Source organism: Lissotriton helveticus, chromosome 5_1 (genome assembly GCF_964261635.1).
Source record: "Lissotriton helveticus chromosome 5_1, aLisHel1.1, whole genome shotgun sequence".
Classification (NCBI taxonomy): domain Eukaryota; kingdom Metazoa; phylum Chordata; class Amphibia; order Caudata; family Salamandridae; genus Lissotriton; species Lissotriton helveticus.
The window spans coordinates 101,888,440-101,910,710 of NC_136065.1; the positions used below are offsets into that span (position 1 = coordinate 101,888,440).

The following is a 22,271-nucleotide window of genomic DNA, read 5'->3' on the forward strand; positions in this document are numbered from 1 at the left end:
AATCAATTCTAGTTGACAGTAATTTACATATGGATACCAAGGAGCAAAATGTGATAAAACAAAATAAAAATAGATAACATTATGAGAAGCAAAATCTGAGAAACTAGGAGGGAAACCACCTTTCTCCCTTGTTTCAGAAGTTTGAAAACATTTCTGGTCTGCAGCGCTTAATTTTCTCCTAATGAAGGTGGCACATATTTTTTCACTTACACAAACCTCTTGTTAGGGTGAACAGTGAGCTACATAATTGGGCATTTAGAATGGGTAACGGTACTCTCACTGGGGTTTTGCCCCCAGGTTAAGGCAGAGATTGCTGCATAAAAAACAAAGTGGTCACAAAAATGGGCAAGTAACTGAAAGGTGTATACGTTTGCACAAAGATATAATATTTACCATGTGGGACCACAAAATTAATGAAACCGGAAGATCCTGGTAGCATATATATGGCCTTAAGTGAAGGACATTGACTACCCATGACTATGAGTTGTCCTCTGCTCTATCACTGAATGTGTGAAATGAATTTCCCCAAATTGCTGCCCATAGCAAGACAAATTTCATTTATACCTGGATGTTCTCAACGCCCTGAACTGTAACTAAATTCCTCACCAATATGGCGTAGCATGAGTCTTGAGATATAAACCCCCTTATCATGGTCATGCGCTGTCACTTTAACATTGATGATCTCCTCAGATAGGTTGATTAGTTCACAGCCAAGAAGCTTCCTGAGAAATAGCTCCATGCAAAGGGTTTTAGGTGGCGATGATGGGGAGCATCCCTGTCTGGTTCCATCGCCAATTCTGAAAGAATCGAAATTGAAATTGTTGATCATGACCATGGCCTGTCAATGTTTGTACAGAAACCTACTTCACCTAATAAGTTTGCCCTAAACACATTTTCAGATGCCATTTCTGTTCCTAGGAAAATGATAGATAAGTGTTTGTGCAGCCCTTCCCACACAATGAATCCATGTTGCCTCGGGTCCCAGTTTGGGGCTCAAGCTACCACCCATGCAGATACAAATGTAAAATGTTGTTTCATTTCAAAACTTACAAGACAAAATGGGGGCAGAAAGACATATAATTCGAGAGGTGTCTGCTTCTTAAAGAAGAGGACCTCTCATGTTTTTGTAGGGTGATAAACCCAGATTTGATGGTGACCTCTTGAAGAAAGTTCAGAAAATCTGGATCAAACTCACTGGGAGTTCCTTGCACTGCTTTCCCAGAAGGCCACCTGGCCCAGCAGCCTCTTTTATATCTTTAATTTTGAATCTGAATGTAAGATAAAGTCCGTGTCTGGATCCAGGACCACAAGATTAACATCCATAAAAAGCAAAGATTTTGGTAGCAGATTTGTAGACCATAACTTCCAGCTTAGTTGTAATCGTATTAATAATAATTCACAAATGCCACTCCTGGCCAAAAGTGCAAGTTTTATCTCCAAGTTCAGTTGGGCGCATCCTTGCAGGTTAGTTCTGCCTACAGGACTCCTTCAGGATAATGACACTTTCACAATAATCTGGTGTATTCTTCTTGCAGTGTCACAGGGACGCCACTCACCCATCCCAATATGCAGGTTAGTTCTTACTGTAGTGTTGCATGCATGTCAGTGACCCATCCCAGTATAAAGGTCCGTTCAGCCTGCGGTGATGCATGCGTGTCAGTAACTGATCACAATATAAAGGTCATACATGTCAGTAGCCTATCACAATACAAGTCAGTTCAGGCTACGGTATTGCACGTATGCCAGTATAAAGGTAAGTTTGGCCTACGGTGTTGCATGCACACCAGGAACCCATCCCGGTATAAAAGTCAGTTCAAAGTATGGTGATGCATGCATGTCAGTAACCCATATAAATATACAGGTTAGTTCAACAGTAGCTCTTCTTTCTAATGATGGATTCATAATATACCAACCAGTGCTGCTGAGACTGCCCTATGTGTGCTAGTGATGAATTCATAATATACCAACCAGTGCTGCTGAGACTGCCCTATGTGTGCTAGTGATGAATTCATAATATACCAACCAGTGCTGCTGAGACTGCCCTATGTGTGCTAGTGATGAATTCATAATATACCAACCAGTGCTGCTGAGACTGCCCTATGTGTGCTAGTGATGAATTCATAATATACCAACCAGTGCTGCTGAGACTGCCCTATGTGTGCTAGTGATGAATTCATAATATACCAACCAGTGCTGCTGAGACTGCCCTACGTGTGCTAGTGATGAATTCATAATATACCAACCAGTGCTGCTGAGACTGCCCTACGTGTGCTAGTGATGGATTCATAATATACCGACCAGTGCTGCTGAGACTGCCCTATGTGTGCTAGTGATGGATTCATAATATACCGACCAGTGCTGCTGAGACTGCCCTATGTGTGCTAGTGATGAATTCATAATATACCAACCAGTGCTGCTGAGACTGCCCTATGTGTGCTAGTGATGAATTCATAATATACCAACCAGTGCTGCTGAGACTGCCCTATGTGTGCTAGTGATGAATTCATAATATACCAACCAGTGCTGCTGAGACTGCCCTATGTGTGCTAGTGATGAATTCATAATATACCAACCAGTGCTGCTGAGACTGCCCCTTGTGTGCTAGTGATGAATTTATAATATACCAGCAAGTGCTGCTGAGGCTGCCCTATGTGTGCTAGGGATGGATTCATAATATACTGACCAGTGCTGCTGAGATTTCCCTCTGTGCTAGTGATGGATTCATAATATACCGACCAGTGCTGCTGAGACTGCTGTATGTGTGCTAGTGATGGATTCATAGTATACCGACAAGTGCTGCTGAGATTTCCTTGTGTGCTAGGAATGGATTCATAACATACCGACCAGTGCTGCTCCGACTGCCCTATATGTGCTAGTGATGAATACATAATATACTGCCAGTGCTGCTCAGACTGCCCTACGTGTGCTAGTGATGGATTCATAATATACTGCCAGTGCTGCTCAGACTGCCCTATGTGTGCTAGTGATGAATACATAATATACTGCCAGTGCTGCTGAGACTGCTGTATGAGTGCTAGTGATGGATTCATAATATGCCTGCAGGCATGGCCAGGATATTCACAAAGTACAAGTAAGGACTATTGTATTTGACAAGAATGTGACAATCATTCACTCTAAGCCAACGTGCTTTGTCATTAACATCAGGCCTCTGCCTAAGAGACCAATGAGATTTGCATGCAGGCATAAATCAGTGGCCAAAGTCTTTCCCCGGTATCATACCCTGTGTGTAGGCTTAGAGGCAGACTGGGGCGACTGGGCCACAACTGTAGTGGTTGAGGTCATTTGCTGCCGTTGTCCTTGGAACCTTTCTGCTATTCTGCAAACTGGACCAAGTCCACCCTTTCCGCACCTTCTCTTGAGGGTGACGAGGGCGAGCACTCCAAGGCTTCTCAGGGAGGTAGTGTGGATCAACATACAGACACAATAACTTATTGTTCAACCCAGTTATTATGTTTAGGAAAAAAAAGTACTTTAGTCCAGCAGCAGTACCTTTATTGGGGTGTTGGGCCATTGCCCCGCTTTCTATTTTGATACCCCCGGGCCCCGCAATACATGATTCCTATCACAGCAGTTCAGCGCGTTGATTTTTATTTTATTTTTTGCCGCAGTGCAAAGTTTGCCTTTACAGCTTGACCGGCAGATGTCGGCGTGGAGCTTTTGACAGACCGGTTCAGCTGCCGTCCTGCTTGGGGTGAAGTGCGCATGTCCGGTTGGACGGGTGCCGTACTCTGACCATCCCGACATGCCCACTTGAACTCTCGCCTACCTGTGCAATGTAGGAGCCCGGGAGGTTACAGGTACAGCCTTCAGGTCTCCTAAGGTGCGGGGGCAGCGCCTGACTGAGCCAATCCTCATGCTGCTCTCTTGCGCTGTTTAACAGCAAGTGAGTAGCGTATACATTGGCTCTGGACTCACGGGTTGGACCTTAGGCTGGGCTGAGCTGGTCACAACCTCCAATCACGCCTCACCAGATAGAGGCATAGTCACGAGGGATTGGCAGCCCGGTGAATGTCACTCTCGTATTGTGTGTATGTCACGGTGGAACTCCGTTGAGGCTGTGAGAGGTGAGTACTACTCACTGTGAAGCACTGTGTTAAGCACTATGTGTACCTGTGTGTCTCACTGAGCCCTGCCTTCCAGCGCAGCCCAGGCTGAAAATTGAACAATTAGGTTTCTTCTCCCTGAAGCTCCTCCCCTTGCACCCCGTCCACCCCTGGTGTGTCTGAGAGACAGGGAGAGCGGAGCCCAAGCTGGGGGGGGGGTGGAGGGTGAGGGGGCAGAATGTGCTGGGTGTGAAAGAGTGATTCACCTCGCCGAGGTGGGGTCCTCAGAACAGTGCAGGCCTACTGGTGTAGGCTCCCGCGGATCATCCAGCAGCTCCGGGCACATAGTCCCAATATTGGCAAAACTCCCAATTCCCATACAGCAAAATACATAAATAAACCACACAACACCTTGTTTCTGTAGGAAATTGCTGCAGGTTTGTTTGCATAACAAATATGCCAACATGGTGGGTTGTCTTACGGGCGATCCAAGGGCAGGCCAGCCCCTATGCCGTCTGCCCGCCTGATGAGCCAAATGCCACTGTGCCTGTCGCCAATTGGTGGTTACCAATTTTAGGAGGGTCCACCCCTCCCAGCGGTGGACCTCCAGTCCACGCCCTTACTCAAGCCCCCAAAGGGGCGGAACGTTCCAGGAAGCCCCCGGTTGTGCAGGCCCACAACCGGCCATTAGGAGGGGCCACCCCTCCCAGCGGTGGACCGCCAGTCCACGCCCTTACTCAAGCCCCCAAAGGGGCGGAGCGTTCCAGGCAGCCCCCGGTTGTGCAGGCCCACAACCGGCCATTAGGAGGGGCCACCCCTCCCAGCAGTGGACCGCCAGTCCACGCCCTTACTCAAGCCCCCAAAGGGGCGGAGCGTTCCAGGCAGCCCCCGGTTGCACAGGCCCACAACCGGCCATAGGACTAACAGAGCGCCGTGGCTCTTCCAGGGGCAAACGCAAGGACATCCCTCGGGTCACTTGGCTTTGCCCCCTTGTTGTGCTCCTGCATAGAGTACCCTTCTGTACCTTCCAGCCTCTGGATCGCCCTGTAACTTCTCCACAGCTCTAGGTGTGGCCACTGTCACACCAGGGCCCCCCACCAAGGCCGCATTCCTTCTTACATCCTGCTGCTTCCAGAGCCTCCCCCAGGTCCAGCAAGAATACGTCCATGCCCACACTTGAAAGGTGCAACCCTTCAACATCCAAGCATCCCGTTGACTTGGCGTGCTGTAGCCCATGTCTGATAAAGCCAAATCCCCTTTGCTCTGTGAATTTACGCATGTCTCTGTTCACTCTCCTGCGAGATATCTCCATGGCCTCCCCTGACCGTGGTCCTTGCCAAACTAGGCGCAGTGTTATTTTAGACCTCCACAGTTCACTTGACCCCAACTGGTTGCTCAAATGACACATTGTGTCCCTCATCTGTTGCAGTAGTACCTTCCTCCCCAGTGAAGTCAGGTCATTCCCACCCAAGTGTATTACCAGAATGTGTGACGGTGCGATACCCCCCACCCCCGAGTCTCTGCTGCAGCTTCCTCATCAAACCTTTCCAACACATCCCTGGGTAGCCTAGCCACGTTATCTCAGTGCCGGAAAAGCCATGTCGCCACTTCCTGCTCGCAGCCCACCGTGACACTCTAGCGACGCCCGAATCGCCAATCACCCAGACCTTGGTTCCTGGCAAATAAAAATATGTTGCGTTTGCAAAGTTTTATTAATATTCGACACACTCTACTTCACTGCATTGCACATCAAAAACACACAAAAACACTGCCAATCCACCGGCCTCAGGGGCCCCCTGTGGTACCCCATTGTAATCCTCCATACCCTTTCCCGTGATCAAGGCCTTATGTATCTCTTGAAGCATTGAGAGTCCCAGCGCCCCACCTGCTTGATGCGCTCAGCCATTAAACCTGCAAGGAAGGCAGTGGTGGCCGGCAACATCCTGAAGGAATGGCTACAGAACCTCTTGCCCGACCTTGTGTGGCCTGACCGTTGTAAACAAGACTGCATGATGTGGCCTACTTGGAACTTCGTGACCGGAAACCCGTCCTCCTGCATGAGGAGGTACCCTTCAACCCCAGGGCGAAGTGCTAAATAGGCGGAGACCAGGACCACTGGACAACCCACTGCCTCGCCCAGCCTCTGTAACAGGACCACTCTCCCTTTCCCTGCCTGGTCCGTTTTCGACCGCCTCACCACAATCCTGAGGCAAGTCCTGAATATTGTAACATCCTTTATGTCCAATGCTGCCCGAGAAGTGTCAATCTTGGATTTAGCCACTAGTTCACCAATCCTAAAGGCCCCAAAGAAGGCCAGGGCACAAGTGGCTGAAAAATGGGATGTTTTAAACACTGAGCTGGTGGCCTTGGGCAGGCAGTCCAGCATCCCCTGCAGGATAGAGAAGTCAATAGGGGACCTATTATCCATGGCCCGCGGCTCGCTCCTAGCCCACCCCTTGTGTGCCGCCCTGATCAGAAAGGATTTTATGGGGTTGCCCTGACCTCTTCACCTGGCGTGGTGGCTGATGGCCGACAGGTGACCCAGGATCCACAGGTGGGTTTTCCCACGATGTCTGGCCCACACGATAAACTCTTGTACTCTTAGTTCCAAAGGTGACCCCACCTCATCCCAGGCTCCCACTGTCGCTCATAATCTGCCCACACAAGCCTTATAGCGCTTCCTCGTGCTCGGTGCCAGGGGCATCTCACCCATTCCTCTTCGGTACTGCTCGAACTCAGAAGGAACCATACATGCTGGGGGAAAAGGGTCCTCTCCTCTCTCGCTCTCGGCCATGCCTCCCGGAACCAGCGCCACTGAAAACGAGAGAGGCGTCAGCTGCCACGTACTGCACCCCTTGAATGTGACGAGCCCTGCAGTCCACATTGTTCCTCAGGCATGCCCTCACTAGCTCCCTCAACAGGCACAATACCAGCAGGCATTTAGCTGATTGTGAGTTGGTTGCTTGAACAACTGCTAGGTTGTCTGCCCAGAGCAAGACTCTTATTGCTGCCAGTACACAAGGCCACAGGTGGAAGGCTACCACTATGGGGAATCGTTCCATAACAGTTACTTTGGACGTGATCTTCTTTTTATGCCAAGAGTTGGGCCACCTCCCAGCATACCACTCCCTGTCGAAGATAGCCCCAAACCTCTCCCTTCCTGCCGCGTCTGTGAACAATGCCAATTCTGTGCTGTTTGCCCAAGGTGCTCGCCAGATGACTGCCCCGTTGAAATTCTCCAGAAAGTCCGCCCACATACGCAGGTCTTCTCTCATGCCCCTGCTCAGTTTCACCATGTGGTGTTTCCTTTTAACCGCTGCAGTGGCTCTGGCCAGTCTACGCGCAAAGACCCTCCCTGCGGGGATGACCCTGGCAGCAAAGTTGAGCTTCCCTAGAAGGCGCTGAATGAATGCTAGAGAAGCCTACTCCATCCCTACAGCTAGCTGGATTTGCTGTCTTAGGCCCCGTACCTTGTCTGGAGGCAACCTGGATTACCCTGCTAGAGTGTCCAGTTCGATACCCAGGACAGTTAGCACCTGCGCAGGGCCCTCTGTCTTCCCTGGCGCCAAAGGGACCCCCAGGTGATCCGCCAATGTCTCAAAATCTGTGAGGGCCTTCTTGCAATCTTGCGTGCCCTCCCGTCCAATGAAGAGTAAATCGTCCAGGTAGTGGGTCACCACTTTTACCGCAAAGGTTTCCTGTAGAGCCCACTGCAAGAAGCAACTGAAGGCCTCAAAGTAGGGACATGAGACCGTGCATCCCATGGGCATGCACAGGTCATAAAAGTACTCGCCGTCTAGCCTGAAACCCAGAAGGTGTTGGCTGCTTGGATGAACTGGTAGCAGGCGAAAAGCAGATTCAATTTCCGCCATTGCCAACCAGGCTCCCTTGCCCGCCCTCCTTACTAAGTCCGAGGCCACATCCAGTGTACATTAGGACACTGAGCATGATCCCTCCATCAGCCCAGGGTTAACTGAGTCCCCTTCTGGGTAGGATAGGTGGTGGATGAGTCTGAATGCCCCAGGCTCCTTCTTGGTCACTACCCCCAAGGGAGACACTACAAAGTTGTCTAAAGGGGGCTCCTGGAAGGGCCCCGCCATTCTGCCCAGTGCCAACTCCTTGTTGACTTTGGCCTGAACCACTGCTAGTAGTTCTCTAGCTGACTTCAAGTTTTCTGCCTCCCTGCTTACCAATGGGCCCACATAGGGGGATCACAAAACCTTCCGTGAACCCCAACCCAGCAATAATGACCCATCTTCCTTGTTGGTGTACCGCCGAAGGAGGGGAATGATGTAGTTCATGTTCACTGGGGATGGGCCTTTACTCCGCAAACGGGGGTTGTAGCACTGGGGATTGCTGGAAAGACGCTCAACCGGGCTGGCAAGGCATGGACAAGAGAGGCACAGCGCAAGAGTCACTGGGGGTGGGGGGGACTGGGTCCTGACTTAATAGCTGCTGCATGCCATGTCCTGCCTGCCGGGACCAGCGGGTTTCCTTTCCTGCTTGGAATGACAGGAGGCAGAGGGTGAGGGCCACCGCATTTGCTGCAGGCATGCTGGAACCTGCACCTTTTTCCCCAAGAGCACGCACCCGCGTTGAAGAAATGACCTGTTCAAGGAGGCGACCTCCTGAACCCACCTCTCCGCCCACCCCTGTGTGCCCCTAGAAATGGCTGCCTGAAGGCCCTTGTTTTTGTCTGAAAGTAACCAGTGCCTGAGTGGGACCCCACCTGCTCCTTAAGCTGTGTCCCTATGCTCTGCGCAGTGCGTGCCCCCATATGATACATCCATGCTAAGAAAGGAAACTGTACATTCTGGCCGTTATTCGACTTTTATCTACCTTTGTTCACCGAGAATACTGTTACCCTTCCGGGTTGGAATTATCAGCGGAATTGGGCCGTTCTGACTTTGGATACAGCAAACAGGCCCGGACTGGCCGTTGCTGGCACCGGGCAATCCCCCGGTGCGCCGCAAGGGTGGGGGCCGGTTTTGGGCCCTGGGGGCCGTATTTGTTACACGGCCGTTTTTGCAGCATAGCTACAAAATCGGCCCTGTAACAAAATCGGCCGAAAACCGGCCCGGCAAACAGCTCGGTCGCACCCCCAGGGGGCCGTCCAAGCACTTTGCCAGGGCCGGTTTTGGTTCTCAGTCCGGCCCTGACAGCAAATGAGCCCTGAGGAGTTGTAGAATACTATTTTTCTACAATGAAACACGTGTCGGCTGGCTGTGGGTAACCTGTACCTGATGACCATTTAAAAGGGAGAACCTATACTCCGGAATATACTGCAACATTGGATGTGCCTCCATGTGGATCAACCGTGAGTATTGAACCAGCCCTGTCCCCTGCTCTGGGAATTTTTCCATAATCACTGATTGCATTATAGAGAAGGCCGCGAGCGAGTTCTCGATATTCTTCTCCGGCCATGCCTGATACTTAATTTTTTTGTCGTCCTCCTTCCCCCCCCCCCCCCAACTCTACGAGCGTCTAGGCCCTCCTAGCCTAGCATGAGTAGGGAAAACACTTCTAGAAATTCCTGCCTCCAAATGACCTCTTTGACTGCCGGAGGGATTTCCCAGGACAGGGAGCTGCTGCCAGACAGGAGCGGCACATTGGTGACAGACTAGGATACTGCTGGTGCTGCAGGTGGTTACAGGGAGGAAGCACTTGCCACAATTGGGGAAGGTGTAGATAAGGGTGGTGCGACTGTCGGGCGCTGAGGACGGCCTGGGCGGGAATAGCCAGAGCACTGGAGACCAGAGCCTCCCCCCCCCCCCCCGCCCTCTGTGTTGCCCGTCCCTGGTGTCAGTTGCTGTTGTCGTGCCCTTGGGAGTAGCAATCTGGCTGCCTGGTCCATCTGAACCAGTACCCCCCGCAAATCCCAGACCCATGCTGCTTCCAGTAGGTCCTGCCCTTCCCTTAGACACTTCGCTGAATCCCCCTGGGAGGGCCCTCTGTTTTCCCTGTGAGCCAACCCCTTGCAAGGCCCAAACTTTCACAGTTGCCGCAGCCCCTCCATCCCCATTGATAACGCTGGCCCCCCATAGACAGCGCTGGCCCCAGCGAAGCCTGATCTGACTTCTGCCATAAAGCTCCTCCAAGGGTTTGTGATCTTACCCAAGTCCTCTGTTGTGGCGTAGGTCGAAGGGGGCGTACTGCTGGCTGGGGGTGTAACTGGTCCTGGTGTCGGGCGGGGGAACAGGCAAAGGTATGGCCGCACTTCGGGGGGTGGCCACAGCACGACTTTTGGTTGGCAGCGGGTCTGCCGGGAAGTCCTTGACTCTGGGCCTGTGTATTCTCTTGAATCTAGAAGGGCCTGCCTCCTCACTGGGCTCCTGCTCTGTGGTCGGGACCACACAGGCGCAACTGGAGTCCTCCGGATTATTGGCCTTCAAGAGTTCTGTGGCCCAAGCTAATCCCTTGGTCTTAGCCATCTCGATGAAGGCTGCGAGCTGAGTGTCTTGGGGGTGCCTGGCTGGGTTTCCTCCACTTTGGACCCCTGCAAGAATAGAGGAACGGATCCCTGGCTTTCCATCCTGCTTCCTGCACTTGCTGGCTCAATCTGGAAGAGAAACACAACTGTAAGCTACTCCGACCAAACATTGAGCCAGGCGCGACCTTGCTCTGTCCAGGCGTTCCTCTGCTAGCTCTGTACTTACTTTACTGTCTGTGGGCTATCGAGCTTTAAGCTATCGACGCTCGTAGGGTGCTTCGATGAACTCTGCGTGCAAAGATGAATAAAGAGGGCTAAGTAAGCTCTCCCCCATACCTCCCTTGCACCATGCCCCTTTAGCCCGCGTGCCCCACCCGTGTGGAGCGACGAAAAGCACCCCCATTCTTACGAGCGCTACCCCAGCCGTGAGTTCTGTGACTCCTCGTAAAGGAAGAGGGCTGCTCCCTGTCTGCTAGGCCTTGCTTACGTGCGGGGTTCACCCGTGCACCAGTATCTGATGTTCGAGTACCGGGACGCAATCCGACGATAGCCGCGCTGAACGTCCGTTCCTGACTTGCTCAGGGAGACAAAACATGAAAGAGGTGATGTACAACATATCCCCCAAGTGACTCAGTGGTCGGCTCCAAATCTCGCAGCTCGTGGCATGAGGCAGAAATGCCCCCCCCCCCCCCCATCACCAAATTCAAACATGTTACACCGAGCAAATTGCGACCTCGGCCGCTGTGCTAAATTGCTCCAACCTTTTAGTCTCTTCGGGCCCAATCCGCGCCCTGTAAAACTGACCATAAACCCACCAACACGTACGTACCCCGGCACAAGGCCAGGCCACTGAGCAATACTTGTTGCGAATTTGAGCGCAGCGAGTCGGCTTGTAAGCTGGCGGCGAGCGTTCAATCTCCTTTGCTGTAAACTGGGAACACAAAACATAAATGAGTACTTCACCCCAGTATCAGGTAGCCCCTTAATGTTGCTAGGTAACCTAACCCTTTACCCCCACCGCTTAGGCCTGACCAGCCCAATGAATGCAGACTTATGAACCAAGAAGTAACTGTGGCCGAAGCTGCAGTCTAGAATCCCGCCCTGGCTGTGCCCACCGCGTAACGCCTCGACTACACACCTCACAGCACAAGCAGACCTCCGCACCGTGTCAACAGGCCTCGACCCCCTGACCGCGCAGATGCGCCACAACGCACCCTTGGTGGCTGCGTTGTACCAGGGCCCGGCTTGACTGTGAGTCCCAGAAGGCGTAACAGCTGCTATACTAGCACCTCCATGATGCTCCAATTGTGGGGAGCCAACCTCGACGGATATGGCATTGGAACCTAACCTTTATTGTAAAGCACTGTGTGTCGAACCAAGTCGGGGAGTAGAAACGCACAAGGCCTCCCCCAGGGCAAAGCATACCTCAATAACAAACATTGCTGAGTACTCCAACCCGTTTGAAAGACACCATATACCGAAAGCAGTGTTAACCCGCGGTGTTGTATTGTTTCTTTCCCCTGTAACCGTGTACTTCCTCATTAAAATGTACATAATGGGTGCTGCTATGGGCACGACCGAACCGCAAGTGATGGGGCGCTTTACCTGAAGACCAGTTACCTTGCACACAGACCCGGTCAAATTGCATACTTTTAGGACTGTGGAGATTTGCGGGGTTCGCCCTTTGCTTACTATTGCAACGCGTTTAGTGAACTCCGGGACCTCACTGTCCTGCGCGAGACCCGGTCCAGGCAAGATATGAGGCCATAACTGCACTTTCCCGTTGGCAATATTGCCGGGCGGACTGGCAGGAATTTTGATTAAAGAACAATTACCCATGTCAATCATTGCCCACACTAAGCCCTTCCCCCTGCTGCCGGCAGTCTATCAGGATGGCGCACATCATTCTAGCCCCAAGGCCCCTTCTGTCCATGTGCTTCTCCATCGCTAGGCCAGCGAGAACCCCCTAAGACCCAGATGGAGGCGTGCCTGCGGCCTCCCAAACCCGGTGTAATCTCCTCCTTGCAGCGGCACACTGCACAGCTGCCAGGCCTGCCCCGTGCAGCGGGTGCACTAGGAGGCCTGAACCGCGACCGTGCAAGGCCTCACCCAAATAATGCCACTAATATCCCATGAGCAGCTCCCTTTGCACGGGGACCTACAATCAACGCGCGGGCCACCATCGAAAAACAGGCCGGCGTGTGTGGGGGGGTGGTGACGGACCTGCTGTGACCGGAGACAGCACAGAAAGTATCCCTATCCCTAAACAGTGGGGGCACGGTGCCAACAGGTACCGCAGGCGTAGCCTCAAGGCTTTCATGCTGCATCTGCCACCATGATTTAAACTCGGAGCTCCGGCTAAACTTTACACTACAGACGCCTACACAACCCTGCAGCCCGCCCTTGTGCCAGCCCACGCGGGCCAAGCTCAACTGCGGGCACCGCAGTGTATAGCCGCCTGCAGCCCTGGGTGCTGATATTCCCAACGGCGACGGATCCCCTTACGAGCTCCCTGCACCCAATACTCACATGTGTGCCCCCGGTAGGAGGGAGGCCCGAGCAGGCGGAGAGCGAGCAACCGGGAGGTGGGGCGCTCCAAAAGTGCTGCCTTCTGCCTCTGCTTCACCGAGCGGGAGCAAACCCCCCCCCACCACAGCAGGTCACCCCGGTGGAAAGATTGAGTCTCAATGGTTTGCTGTTTATTTTCTATTGAGAGTTCCTCGCCCCAGAAACACACTGGGCTTCTCCTCCTGAACAATCCCTCCTCCTGCAGGGCCGGGCACTCTCATTTCCTTTCTGAGCGTACAGACAGGCTTCTAGGCACTAGACAGACCCTCATCTTCTCCAGCAGGCGATGTCTCCTTCTGTCTGGGAGAAAGGCTGTTATTCAGAAAACAGCTCTGGTCACAGAGCAGCTCTTTCAGTACTCTGCGGAGCACTCCTGAGAAGAACTCCCCAAGAAGAACTTGAGATTTGAACAAAGTGGGGTGGTTTGGGTGTCTTTTGAGTACTCCAGGCACGGGACGTTGTTGCAGTGTTAAAGGTTATGTAACTGTCTGCTCAAGGCATATGAGCTGTAGATCATATGCTGTGCATAGATCGCCATCTAGTTTTGGGTCCGGATGTTTGCACTTTGTTTTTCTTCGAAGAAGTCTTTCCAGTCACGAGGTAGGTGACTCCTCCTTTCGTTGATAGTGCGCATGGGCATCTATTCCATTGCTAGATGTTTTTTTTCTGCCATCCGGTTTGGATGTGAATTGTTGCACTCCAGTTTGGCACTGTTTCTTCGGGCCCCCTTCAACGCACAATCCACTACCCTCGACCATATTGTTTATCGATCGCATTTCCCATTCTCCGCGTATCATTTACACTCAAAAACCTTCGATCGAAAGATTTGTGGAAGGCTGTTGGGCCTACCCACGCCGGGGTCGGTAGCAGTTGATGGAACGGTCTCCCTTCAAGTTCTGTCCAGGGTGTCGCGCTAAGTTTCCGCGCACCGACTTGCACGAAGTGTCCAACCTTTGCCTATCACCGGAATAAGACTAGAAGGACTGCGACGCGTGTCGGTCATTTCGATCAAAGAAGACGCTCTGTGACCGTCTGGCTCGACATTACGAAATGTACCGGCAAAGTGGCTCCACACCGGATCTCCTCGGAGATGAGTCCGAACTCGAAGAATCACAAGCGCAGGATGCTGAAATGGAGGAGGGAGACATCTCCATGTCTGAAGCTGACTCTGATGCCGAAGACCTCACACCGGGACAACGGACCGTGAGTAAAAAGACTTCCTTCCCTAACCATCTCCTCCATAAAAAGTCTCCGGTCCCTCCTCTGCCTTCGGGCCAAGGTCGGCACCAAGAAAAGGTTTTGAGCGATCCCGCCTTCGAGCTCGGCGCCAAAACATAAACAGCCTTTCGGTTCAGTCTACTCATCCCCACCCCAGTGTTGACCTAAAACCTTCGGCGTCGAAATCCAAACATCTTCTTGTTTCGGTGCCACCGGTCTATAAAGCGAAATCTTCGGAGCCGAAAACTTTGGAGCCAAAACTTTCGACACCTAAACAGACGTCTAAAGAAAGTACTTCAACTAAAAAGCCTCGGACCGATATTCCACCTTCGGATCCGAAACAGAAGGAGATTGTGGTTAATCCAGAAACTGGACAGATTCATGCCAACCCTCCTGAGAAAAGAAAAATGGGCTTACAAGAAGACCACCACATTCCTCTAAAAAGGAAAAATGTGGGTACTAACCCTTCTCCACCTTCATCAGCCAATGATCCACATTTACTTATTACAACTACACATTCTCCTCCATCACCTGACCCACAGTATTACGGGGATGGGGATATAGATGACTACACACCCCAGGATACTGACCCATGGGATAATTATAATGCTGACCCTCAACCAGATAATGATCCCGACCTATATCCATCTACACCTTCTCCTCCAGATGATAACATTGGATATATTGAGCTCGCTAACAGAGCTGCACCATATCATGGAGTACAGCTTCATAAAGAGACTTTAGAGGAGGATTTTTTGTTTGACACACTAAGTTCATTGCAAAGGGCTACACAAATAACACCAGTGTTAAAGGGTATGCTTAAACATACTGAAGTAATCTTTAAAGATCCTGTAAGAGATTGAATCATCACTTCCAGGGTAGTGAAGTACAAATCTGTACCTAATGACCCTGTATATATCAAAGGCCAGTTACCTTTCGACTCTCTAGTAGTTTCCAATGCTCATAAAAGAATAATTCGCAAATAACAGGGGAAGCCCCAACTCCCGATAAAGAGTCCAAATTAATGGACACTTCGGGGAAAAGAATAGCGTCGCAAGCAGCTTATCATTGGTGCATTGCTAATGGTAAAGCACTATTGTCAAGGTATGAATGAGCTCATTATGATGAGCTCGAAAAGCTCATTGAATTTCTTCCTGATGAGCATAAGTCTAGAGCTAGTGCCCTGATTCAAGAGGGTAAATTAATAACTAATACCTCTATCAGGTGTGCTCTAGATGAGGCAGACACAGCAGCTCGAGCAGTAAACACTAGTGTACTGCTCCGTAGACATGCTTGGTTGAGAATTTCAGGATTCAAGCCTGAGGTACAAGCCTCTATTCTTAACCAGCCCCTTGAAAAGAACACCTATTTGGTCCAGCTGTCAATACATCACTGGAAAAGATAAAAAAGGATACTGAGGATGCTAATTCCATGAGGGCCTTACAATCACCTTCCAAAAGAGGGTCCTTTCCTTGCTCATTTTACAGGGGCAGCACCAAAAATTTGTCTACAGACAATCCCTCTTCCTCGGGCAACAATCAGTCACCCTCTTCAAGAGTTTATTTTAAAGGTGGATATAGAGGAAACCGTGATAATGGAAGAGGCAGAGGTAACTCAACACGCACTTCCCCTGCAAACCCCAAACAGTGACTTCCTCTCCATACCCCCCTGACCATTCCACTCCCGTCGGGGAACTTCTTTCCCAATTTCTACCCGTTTGGAATACGATTACATCAGACAAATGGGTTCTGCAAATTATTCAATCTGGTTATTTCCTGCAGCTTACAAACACTCCTCCGAACATTCCTCCAAGGTCACACCTCATGACACAATAGCATCTCACACTTCTAAAGAAAGAAGTTCTCTCTTTGTTGCAGAAAGGTGCAATAGAACCAGTCCCTTTACCATACCCGGAAGCAGGGGTTTACTCCCTCTACTTTCTAATTGCCAAAAAGGATGGCTCTCTCGTGCCTATATAGGACCTCCGATAACTAAATTTATAAATTCAGTCGGACCATTTTCATATGGTAACACTCTTAACAAGTGCTGCCCCTTCTTCAGCAAGGTAACTTTCTCTCCACTCTGGATTTAAAGGCTGCTTACTTTCATATTCCAATTCACCCTGCACACTGCAAATACCTCAGGTTTGTGGTAGCAGGTCAGCACTATCAATTCAAAGTACTCCCATTCGGAGTAACAACTGCACCCAGGGTTTTCACAAAATGCTTGGCAGTAGTTTCAGCCCATCTAAGAAAGCAGCATATTCATGTCTTCCCATACTTAGATGACTGGTTCATAAAGGCCAGCTTGCACAACAGCTGTCTACGCCACACACAAAAACCTGTGCAATTGCTCCATGAGCTAGAATTCACAGTAAATCTGTCCAAATCCGATCTCCAGTCATCAAAGTCTCAAGTATATCTAGGAGCTACTACAAACACACAAATAGTTTTAGCATACCAAACTCCAGCCAGAGTCGGGAATATACAAACCCTGATGTCTCAGTTTCATGCAATTACTGGGAATGATGGCGTCTACCATTTTTATAGTCCCCTATGCAAGACTTCAAATGCGTCCCCTACAGGAATACTTAGCACGTCAGTGGAACCAAGCTCACGGTCAGTTATCAGATCTGGTGTTGGTAGACTGCCACCACCATCGGTCTCTGCAGTGATGGAACAAACAAAACCTTTTAAAAGTTCGGCCCTTCAGCGACCCGGTTCCACAGATAGTACTGACAGCAGACTCATCACTGACAGGTTGGGGAATGTATCTCCAAACCCACACAATTCAAGCCATATGGAGCTTGCAGCAGAAACAGCTTCATATAAATTATCTAGAGCTGCTAGTGATTTTTCTGGCACTGAAAGCATTTCAAGTTCAGCTAGTATGCAAGACTGTCCTAATTCGTACAAACATGACTGCCACGTACCACGTACAAAAACAGGGAGGGACGCACCCTCTCCAGCTGTCACAGCTAGCAGAGACCATCTGGAAATGGGCCATACATCACCAAATATATCTCCTAGCAGAACACCATCCAGGAGTAAACAATAAGATGGCAGATTTGCTCAGTCATCAGACACAGCAAATCCACGAATGGGAAATACACCCTCAAGTTCTACTCCCATTCTTCCAAATGTGGGGACTCCCACACATAGACCTGTTCGCCACACATCTAAATGTAAAATGGCCAAACTTTGCATCCAGGTATCCACACCCATTATCCAAAGGCAATGCACTATAGATGAATTGGTCAGGGAAATTTGCTTATGCTTTTCTACCCCTCCACTCATTCCATTAGTGGTTCAGAAACTCAAACAAGCGTCCCTGACACTAATCCTAGTTGCTCCCACATGGGCATGTGAACCTTGGTTCACAACCCTATTGAAACTCTCAGTAGTTCCTCAGTAAAAACTACATCTTACACCCAGTCTCCTCACACAGAGCCATGGAAACATAAGACATCCAGACCCCAGTCAACTCGATTTGGCTTCTGAAGTCTTAGAGTTTGGCTATCCTAATCTACCACCAGACTGCTTGAATAGTATCAAAGAGGCTAGACGTCCTACCACAAAGCCTGCTATGCAGTAAAGTGGATATACTGTAATAACGACATCAACCCACATTAAATTTTATTTGTTACATCTACAATGCTCCAATTTAGCGTACATATCCATACGTTTGCATCTGGCTGCAATAGCTGTATACCTCCAGAATAGACCACATCTATCTCTTTTTAGAGTGCCTGATATCATAGCACCAAAATAAAGTGGTTCTTCAGACTAATCCTAAATTCCTTTCTTTTTTTTTTTGAAAACCTTTATTGAAACTTGCAAAATATTACATGCGCAGGCCCACAACCACAGGGGCCGGCCGCAAGCGTAGCAAATGAGTGAGGATGTAGGAACAGAAACACGACCGAATAAAACAATATCATAGGTACAACATGTGTGAATATGCACTGCAAAGCATAAGGATATACAAGGTTTTCTTTTTTTTTTAAAGTTATGTAGAGTGGGAACGGCTGCAAGAGCAATGGCGTCACACCACATATTAAAATAAGAAGAGGTAAGGGGGGGACGTACCCCGCGGGGCAAACAGAATCAGGTGATGAACCAACAGTTGTTAAAACAATACAGTCGCCGAGGCAGACCCAGCGCAAAAACAATACGACAGCAAACGGTATAGCAGAGCACCATCCCGAAAACCCGCCCTCCAGTGACCTAAAGGCATAGATGAGTGTAGAAGCCTTGTAATGAGAGGAGTGAGAGAAAGAAAGACAGCCAACCCTACTGAAGAGGTGAAGAACCCTCCCAAAGACAGACAGAAAAAGAAGAAAGGGACCATAGAACAAAACAAACTAAAATAACAAATCCCCCCCACCCTACACCACTGTAATGGCTATGGCCTACCCCACTAACAGCGTGCCTGTCGCCCAGGAACTGCCCCAAAGAAGAGAAAAAGAGAAAGTGGAGGAGGAGAACAATAAAGAACCCATGCTCCCGGCCACCTTTACCCTCCGCCATTAGCGACCTCCCCAAAGCATATCGGCTATCTATTAAATCAGGAATCAAACATCGACATGGGGAGGACATCAACCATGACCACCCTACTCCCCGTGACATGCATTGTAAGACCCCGGCATAAAATCCGTAGCGTAGCAACCCCAAAAGTCAAAGTCAGCCTTGGTGTGTCCGGATCCATCTGAAATACACATCGCCCAAGGAACAACAGTTGCAAATCAGAGAAGTTGTCCAATCCGTGCAATGCAGTGGCAATGGATTAAAGCAGGATACGAGAGGAAGTCCGCCCTGTCCAGTGCGAATCCGTAAGGAGCACCATGCCCTCCGAATCACGATAGTCCGATGGTAGTAGATGCGCCCGTAAAAGATCGAGGCAGCAATGTCCGAACAAAGACCAGGCACAAAATGGCGACATCCAGAGAACCAACAGGGCGAGACGAAAAAGAGAGGCTGACTTCCCCGGCAGCCACGGAGGAACTGTAGTTGGCGATCGGAACCTCCAGCAACGATGTTTCGCCGGGCAAAGGCCACACAGGGGGGCCCGATCACAGGGTCGGGTGCAGCATTGACGAGGCCAAAAGAATCCAAAGGGAGTGAAGCAGGCTGCCGTCCAGGAACCTCAGAATGGTGGAACAAACCCTCAGCCGGTTCCACAGGGTGTTGTCCGTGCCACACAGCGTCATCGCCCGGTTCCGAGCAAATATTGTCCAGCTTTTCAGCAAGTCGATTATACGTGACGGCGAGCTGTGAATGGAGCACCCCAATGGCGGCCATGAGGGATCACAACAATGGTGCGCCATCCGTCCCCTCCATCTCCCGGGGGCACAGAGACGGAGCAGGACTCGAGCCCCGGACTCACTTCCGAGGCCCTCGGCACACACTGAGCTGATGACGATAGCGGGTGCTCTCTCAATCAGCGAACTCGGCACCCTCGCCGGCCGCGGGGGACAGCCCCTCGACCCTGTATCCCACAAAGGCCTCCGGGCGAAAGTCCCCGGCCGCGGCCCAGGATGGCAGCAGTCCGTACCGAAGACGTGTCTTCGTCACCGATTGAAAGCCGGATTGCGAGTCGAAGTCGCAAAAATCAAGTTGTGAAGGACCGGACTAGACCCTGGATGCACGGCCGCTGTTGATCGATTGCGAACCGGATGGGCAGGAAATTGAGGTCCCGGCGGCAGCCACGGACTTCGGCCCAGAACAGATCTCGACAGAACTCCGCCACCCAAGCAGCTAGGAGAACCGGGATCGCACCAACGGCATCAAGCAATCTTCATAAACACGGGGATCCGGTGTAGGGACAGGATAATTAGCAGGATAGACGAGCCGCCGGCGGAGGTCGACGGAGCCGGGAGATTATGCGGCCATCTTGAATCGTAGCGTAGCTCCTCCCTAAATTCCTTTCTTAAGTAATTTCTTCTTTTCATATCAATCAATCTGTTGACTTACCTGTGTTTTTCCCTCAACCAGATTCAGTGACAGAACGTGCCCTAAACACATTAGATGTGAAGAGAGCATTGCTTTATTACTTAGAAAGGACAAAACCTTTCAGCAACACAAATTGACTTTTTGTCGCTTTTGCTCCACCACACAAAGGCAATCCCATCTCAAAATCAGGTATTAAGTAGATAATCAAGTGCATTCAAATATGCTATGCAAAACTAACGTTAACAAATCCCCTAGAGCATACTACACGCAAACTGGGGGCTTCTATTGCATTCTGAGGAAATATACCCATAGGTGACATATGCCGAGCTGCAACATGGTCTACACCTCACACATTCACGAAACACTATTGTGAAGATGTGTTACCAAGACAACAAGCTAGAGTGAGCCAGGCAGTTTTACGTACGCTATTTCAAACTACTGCAATAGATACAGGTTAGCCACCGCTTTGGGAGATAAATGCTATATAATCAATGCACAGCATATGAGCTACAGCTCATTGTCTCGAACGGAAAATGCTACTTAGCCAGTATGCATCTGTTCTTGGCATATAGAGCTGTAGAGTCATATGCGCCCACCCGCATCCCCGGGTACCTATACCTGTTGCAGTAACATCTTACTTGGATACATGCATTCCTGGACCTCTCCTTTTACTACTATTACTAACACCATTATCACCCTCTGTGGGAAAACAATCTAACAATGGAGTCGATGCCCATGCACACTCACCGAAAGGAGGAGTCGCCTACCTCGTGACTGGAAAGATTTCTTCGAAGAAAAACAAAGTGCAAACATCCGGACCCATCACTAGATGGCTGTCTATGCCGAGCATATGACTCTACAGCTCTATATGCCAAGAACAGCTGCATACTGGGTAAGTAGCATTTTCCGTCCAGTGGTTCCCTTTCGAATTTCATTTTCTGGATATTTGGCAGACACAGCTTGTGTGCAAGGTGATTATCTCACAGGAGGTAGCAATGATGCTGGTTCCAAGCCATTGTATCCAAAACAAAGACACAATGAAGGGTGGATCACTACACTTGGCTGTCATCAGCCTTCCTAAGGTAGCAATCGACATACAAAAGGGCAAACCCTGTCTTGAAACTTCCTCATGTTGATTAACAGAAACTACTGGCCCAACCCAAAACCGGACAAATTAATCGGCCACTGTTTGCTAACAAGAACCTCATTGATTTTTTTACAGGTAGCCCAGTCTACATCCTCCTTCATGTTAGTATCTGGGTCTCCACTCTCCAGCCACAGAAACGTAGTCCATGCACTACCGCTGTCCACTGCCTGAGGAAGCTTTATCTGTCCTCCACCTTGTGCTGTGCTAAACCAGGCACCATCCAGATTGGATCCCACTGGTCCAAGTATTGAGGTTCAGAAGACTTAGTTTGTCCACTGGACAAACATACATATGTATGTGTACACTCGGCCCCCTTTGCCTCCACCCCCATCCCCTCCTTCAGCCCCCCCCAGTGAGTGGGGCCAAGAGACTGTAATCTTCTCAGACATAGAAAAAGTTACCTGTGAAGCCGAATGATTCAGAAATCTCAGAATGGTTCCACCGCCTCTTTCTATTACGAACCTATTATTGTCATGGAAAGGCCTAGGCTTCTGTGCACACAGAATGCCAGGATACCAGTTTCACACGCAGTTGGACCGCGGGCAGGCCTGCCTTGAAACTTCCACATGTTGATTAACAGAAACTGCTTTCCCTCCATTCACCCCTGCAATCTGCGGAACGGGAGTGCTCGAAGAATTAATCAGCTGCTGTTTCCTAACAAGAACCTCATTGAATTTGTAAAGGTAGCCCAGTCTCCATCCTCCTTTGTGTTAGAATCTGGATCTCCACCCTCCAGCCACAGAAATGTAGTCCATGCCCCTCCACTGTCCACTGCTGGAGGAAGCTTTGTCCACCCACAATGTATGCTGGGTTTCACACTAAAGCCGAACTTTAAATGAGTGGGGTCAGTGGACTGTACTCTACTCAGACATAGAAAAAATTTCTTTTGAAGC

At 50.2% G+C, this 22,271-nt stretch overlaps 2 protein-coding genes across 3 annotated transcripts in view; both read left to right on the top strand.

The window, feature by feature from the left end:
* The window catches only part of LOC144754225 (E3 ubiquitin-protein ligase TRIM39-like), a 574,742-nt gene that overhangs the window by 259,072 nt on the left and 293,399 nt on the right, over window positions 1-22,271 (top strand). The window lies entirely within an intron of this gene.
* LOC144754224 (E3 ubiquitin-protein ligase TRIM39-like) overlaps window positions 1-22,271 on the top strand; it is a 168,030-nt gene that overhangs the window by 99,428 nt on the left and 46,331 nt on the right. The window lies entirely within an intron of this gene.